We start from the raw sequence: 6,545 nt of genomic DNA, 5'->3' as shown, positions 1-6,545 counted from the left end.
CAGCCACAACAAGACCAGCACCTTGCCCTAGACCAGCCCCAAGACCAGCCCCAGCCACAACAAGACCAGCACCTTACCCTAGACCAGCCCCAGCCACAACAAGACCAGCACCTTACCCTAGACCAGCCCCAGCCACAACAAGACCAGCACTTACCCTAGACCAGCCCCAGCCACAACAAGACCAGCACCTTACCCTAGACCAGCCCCAAGACCAGCCCCAGCCACAACAAGACCAGCACTTTACCCGAGACCAGCCCCAGCCACAAGATCAGCACCTTATCCGAGACCAGCCCCAGCCACAACAAGACCAGCACCTTGCCCTAGACCAGCCCCAAGACCAGCCCCAGCCACAACAAGACCAGCACCTTACCCTAGACCAGCCCCAGCCACAACAAGACCAGCACCTTACCCTAGACCAGCCCCAGCCACAACAAGACCAGCACCTTACCCTAGACCAGCCCCAAGACCAGCCCCAGCCACAACAAGACCAGCACCTTACCCTAGACCAGCCCCAGCCACAACAAGACCAGCACCTTACCCTAGACCAGCCCCAAGACCAGCCCCAGCCACAACAAGACCAGCACTTTACCCGAGACCAGCCCCAGCCACAACAAGATCAGCACCTTACCCGAGACCAGCCCCAGCCACAACAAGACCAGCACCTTACCCGAGACCAGCCCCAACAAGACCAGCAAATTATTACACTTAACCTATTTCCGATAGACACTCATATGCAGCCTCTATCACCCAGGAAAAGACAAAGTAATCTTGCCTTGCACCCCATCTGTAAATTTGTCCCATGTTTTTTTGTAATCAGAGCACAATATAAAACAAGTTACACATGGTGAATTTCTCCCCTTTTGATGAATTAACCCCCCTCCCCGCGAACATGAATATATCATTCTTAACCTTTTCCCTAAGCCCCACTATCCACCCCAGGCCAAGGCAGACAAGCCCCACCATCCTTCCAACCTCAATTAAGGAAAAGACAAAGTAAGTAATCCTGCCTTGCATCCCATCTGTAAATTGGTCCCGTGGTTTTGTAATCATTGTATTAATATAAAATAAGTTAACCAAGGTGAATTTCGCCCCCTTCAATTAATTAAGCCACTCCCCCAAGATACTGAATATATCATTTCCCCTTGCACCCTAAGCCCCAGCCGCAGGCAAAGGAGCCACGCAATCCGGCAGAGAAGCCCCACCCTCCACCGTTGCCAAAAAGAAGAAAACAAAAAGTAAGTACACATTCTTTGCAGCCCATGTGTATATTTGTTTCTTTTCTTTGCACCCCATGTGTATATCAGCAGCCACGTGTTGGGTGTAAGGGTGTTGTAGAGGCCAAAGTACAATTCATAGTAATGTGAATACGAATTAATGTTAAACAGGTAAATAATTTAATTTAGAAGTTCATGTAATGGTTAAAAATGTTAAATAATACTTAAAAGGTTAAAAGCATACTAGAATTCATGTGCTTATAGGATTTGGTACATATTAGTAAAATAGTGTATTGCCTGTTTAAGAATAAGCCTACTTCGGCTACATTACGTTGATTCTCATAATGTTATTCAGATCTTGAGAGCGGTGGAAGCAAATGGTTTTCTTACCTGCTAACTGCTAACTTATAGCTACTTCCATTAGGATTCTTTTATTTCATTAAGTGCTTTAGTCAGCTCACACTCTCTTTTGTAAATCGGAAACAAAGGAATAAAACCAGAGATTTTCATCTTTTATTTCAACAACATTTCTGAAGTGGATTTATTGAACTGTGTTGCTGGGCTCACAATAGAGACTGTGGATGGGACTAGCTGCTTGGCATAATGTTAGATAGTTATTAGTGTAAGCCATTGCACATCTCAAGATTTCAAACCTCTACAGGTGTTTTTCCACGTAGCCCCCTTTTATTTAACCAAACTCATGTTGTATTCACACTTGGTCTCTTTCAGCCCTCAAAGTGAACTAAGAACAGTGACTCAGCATTTTTTGGGGCATATGTGAACACCACAAGCGAACTCAGACCCATTTGAAATGAACCAAACTTTTTTTTTTGCCTTTGTCATTTAAGGTTGCAAATGCAGTCGACAGACAATTTACCCATATGATCAAATATTGGAAAGACGGATGAATGAGGTAAGATGTAGAACCATATCTTTCAATCCACATGTGACAAAACAGTAACACTGAGCAGTAGTTATCAACCTTTTTCAAGTATCAACCCTCTCACAAGTGCTACCCCTTACGAAAAAGTGTGTGTGTGTGTGCGCGTGTTTGTTTCTGCAGGGGAAGGCAGCAGAGGTCAAAGTGCGCTGGCTGCCTTGCTCTTCCTGGTAAGTGATGGCTTATTCTGTATATGTATCCATTAATTCATTAATTTATTAATTCATTAATTCATATTATTTCCACATTTTCTTTGCCATACATATGTATATTGTCATTTCATCCATAGCTAACACAGTCTTAGTGTTTTAAAACTTGGTCCCTTCCAGCCTTCAAAGTGAACTTTGAGCAGTGACTGAATTTTTTTGGGCATAAGGAACACTCTCTAAGCATACTTAGACCCCTTTTAAAGTGAACTGAACTGAGAACATGTGCACGCCAGCCTACAAGTAGTCATCTGGCTCAGGTTTGGTCATATGACATCTGAAGCTAATACATTCTAACCTGTTTGCCCTATACATTTGCTAATTTTATTTTGTTTATTTGGGTTATTTTATATGGTGTTTGCAGTTATTTTGTTCAAAGTGAAAACCACTGTTCCCATAATGAACCAAATTTAGTCCTCTTAAAATGGCCTGTGAAGTGGACTGAACCAGAAACAACTCTTGTCTCTGTGTTCACATTATGAGTTCACTTAAAGAGGACTCAGATCACTTTCTAGTCTACTTCAGCTCTGATGGGGTCTTAAGCTGTGACGCAGATGCCCTTGTGGTGCCATTGCGTCTTTGCTGACCCCCTCTGCGCTCGACGTAGAGGCCTCTAAACACATAATTTAGATTATCGTGTCTACACAGTATTTGCATAGCGACTCGGTTAACCTGATGCAGAACTTCAAAGGGTTGTCTGTGTCCAAGCAACTACTGGTAAGTCCAGTAGTTTTCACTTGGAACAAAATGACTGCTGTTTGACAAACGCCATATAAAATAAACCCCAAAAAGTTATCCAAAAGAAAAAGGGCAAACCTTTATTTATCAGCTTCAGATGACATATCTTCAAACTAGCCAGAAGACTAGTTGTGAGCTTTAGGCTGTACTGCATATGCTGTGTGTAAGATGACTTGTGGACTATTTACAGTGGCAGAGTCTGGGAGGACACCTGGGAGCCGGCCAGCAAGTTCGCCTGATGACCTATACTGTTTTACTATTCTTTTTGTATATTTGGTCAGAATTAAATTCACTATCGTTATATTTTATGATTTGTCTGTCAATCATTGACTACACTGAATAATTGTAGTTGTAGAAAATTGAGATAGTGGAAAGTTGCATGTAGTGACAGTCAAGTCACCTATATTTATATAGCGCTTTTTACAATACAGATTATACAATTGTACAAAGCAGCCTCACAGTGATAACATGAAAATAATACAACAAAGTTTGTTTCTAGAAGAAAATTGCGTCCTCGTCCACCTTAAGGCAGATCAATAATATTGTTGAATATGAAATGCCCCCAACTAAGCAAGCCAAAAGCCAGGCAACCAGAACAAGTACTAAATTGGCATCATACTAACTGATCATGAACATTTTAGTCAGTATTTGTTTGTGGTAATTTTGGAACAAAGTAAATGGGCTCCTATCCCTGCTGACAGATGCCTCCTGCGTCAGGATGTATTACTGAAAGGATGCATCCTTTTTGACCTCTGACCGCTTAGCACACAACACTGTTTATTTTTGTTATCATGGTTGTCTGTTCAGAACACTTATGAGAGTTCTTAAGACATTTTCAAACATTCTCAATGAAGAGAAGAGGCACATTTATACATTTTCAACAATGGTACATGTAATGATTTTTCAGGTCAGGAGTGAAGAAACGGGCAGGTAACATCATCACAGACCCTTCTCACCCCGGACACAACCTGTTTGCACTTCTGCCGTCAGGCCGACGCTTCAGATCTCTGCGCACTAGAACATCTAGGCACATAAACAGTTTTTTCCCCCATGCTATCTCCAGCTTAAACAGCGAACACAGCAATTAACACCTGTTGTATAATTCATTCTCAGTATCTAAACTCACATAGGCTGAGTTTTTTGTTGTTGTTGTTTGCTTTGTTTTTTAAAATACATATAGAAATTTTATTTATAGAGCTGCACCACAGTACACAATGCACAAATCTGTACACAAGTCTCTGTCCAGATGTATACCCAATATCATTATTCATGTTTTTTCCTTAGTCTCATTGAAATGCCTGTTCTCATGTCATATATGTATGTGTGTATGTACGTACCAAGAGCTCCTGTAAAAAAACCCACAACAAATTCATTGTGTGTTTGCGCACACTTGGCGAATAAAGCTCATTCTGATTCTGATTCTGAAAGAACTATATGATGAAATATATGAAAGTGAATTAAAAATTTTCATATCCTTTGCCTCATACAAAGACAGATTGGTGTCAAATTTCACAAATCAACATGTGCATGACATAAGGTGATCAGACTTCAGAGATCAAAACCGGAGACATGAGCCTGATATTGGCCATCAATATACTTTAAAGGTCTATGTTTTCTTCTCATAAAACCAGGGACAGAGGTAGTTTTCCCTGACAATAGGGAATGTGCCAGGATACTGAGGACATCGATCTGGTCACCCTGGAATGACTTGACTCAGGTGGGCGGTTTACTAAGGCCTATGACAGTGGTGGGAAATGTAAGGCCTGGCCGTGCAAGGTGGGCCACATGCGGCCTGTTGTGCTGTTTAATCCGGCCAATGTCTTCATGATCAAGGCCTCAGGTCTGATTTGTCAGGAAAGTGTTGCATTATTCATGAAATACAATCAGTTCCCACGTATCCTAACCCTAACCCTAACTCTATCTTTATTCTCCATGCCAAGTATGAGCTCTTATCCTCTGGCAGAAGATATAGGGTACCCCAATGTAAACTAAGTATTCAATCTAAACTATAGGCATAATTTGAACCTACCTCAATTGAAACTTTAAATAATGTTGCTTGAGGCTGCAGGGGTTGTGCAATAGCTTCATGATATAATGCATATAGGGTTGTGTGTAGGTTGCTCTTGTTTGTGAAAGATGAGCAATAGATTGTGGCTTTGATGTGCTTCAGTCTGGCTACATATCACTTTATGTATGTTGTTTTTTTATTGTAAGTATATGTCAGCTGTATGATAAAACAAATATGTCAAGTGTTATGTGTGAAGCATTTGAACTTGAGGCAAATATCCCTCTGGGGACAATAAAGGAGGCCATCGCTGCAAAGTGGTCTCCATGATATGTAAAAATTAAAACGTTGTCGTAGGACTATAGCAAACACATTGTTGGAAAGGTCTCAACCTCGATGGTATGTATGTCAGTCCGAAGAGGATACATTACTCCTGCTTTGAAATATTGACCTTGAACCCAGTACATGTTTGAAGGCTTGTCATTTAGTAACAGAAGGTGCTGTTATAGAAAGCTCTGGACCTTAGCTGTCATGTAGATATGGTCTTCAAAGTTTACCCATTGTAAGCACTGTCAAATATGGTAATAAGCTATTTTGACCTATTTAACAATTTGATTTTTTAAATCTGATGACACCAGTGTGTTCCCCATCCCAAAAAAACCCATGGTGTATCCAAAATTCTACACTGCCAACTTCTAATTATGATAAATATACCAATATATTTTAAAACTACAACTTCCACTAGAGACGCTGTTTGCAGTGAATGGACTTCAACTAAACTCAAAAAGTTCAAAACCACTGATTAAATATGTACATTGAAGCGATACTGGCGTTATAAGTGGGATATGGGCTTCGCATGCGCCCCGCTCGGCCCATATCGTAGTGTTCTGTCTTACAGCATACTGTAATGTTTCACCGGTAATAAGACCAAAATAATATTATTAAAATAATGAATAACATGATACATTTTAGGCATTTATTAGCTTGTACAACCGCAAAAACAACACACATAGCTCAGACACATAACAAAAATCACTCAGACAAATACAAAAAGTGAAGAGCATGTCAAGTGATTACAAAGGCCTGGTAGGGACTGACCCTGTGATACATAAGGGGCAGCTATGGAGTGATTTGCAGTGGTGGTAGTGCAAAAGTTAACAGTGCTGGGATTTAATCAGTGCAAAGTAGGGATGCACAATATATCGAAATTATTGAAATATCCCAAATGTATACTGTAACCTGAAACCCTGTGGTTTACACTGATGTTAAAATAACACTTCTTATGCTACAGTAAAACACTGATGTTCACTTTCACAAGTTATAAGGATGTTTTCTTGTCATAAAAAAAAATGTGAAACACATGTAGGTTATATAATTTTAAATATATTTTAAAGATAATTTAAGTTTATTTTACACACTTTAAGCATTATCGTATCGCATAT

The 6,545-nt window shown here is 40.4% G+C and overlaps 1 long non-coding RNA gene across 1 annotated transcript; it reads left to right on the top strand.

Annotated features, from left to right (window-relative positions):
- Positions 1-1,149: 1,149 nt before the first annotated feature.
- Positions 1,150-2,423, top strand: LOC131537631 (uncharacterized). Its single transcript, XR_009270354.1, has 3 exons — positions 1,150-1,235; positions 2,063-2,127; positions 2,278-2,423. It is a non-coding gene; the product is annotated as an uncharacterized LOC131537631 (long non-coding RNA).
- Positions 2,424-6,545: the final 4,122 nt, after the last annotated feature.

This window comes from Onychostoma macrolepis, chromosome 03, assembly GCF_012432095.1.
Source record: "Onychostoma macrolepis isolate SWU-2019 chromosome 03, ASM1243209v1, whole genome shotgun sequence".
Classification (NCBI taxonomy): Eukaryota; Metazoa; Chordata; class Actinopteri; order Cypriniformes; family Cyprinidae; genus Onychostoma; species Onychostoma macrolepis.
This window is presented reverse-complemented; position numbering and strand designations above follow the sequence as displayed.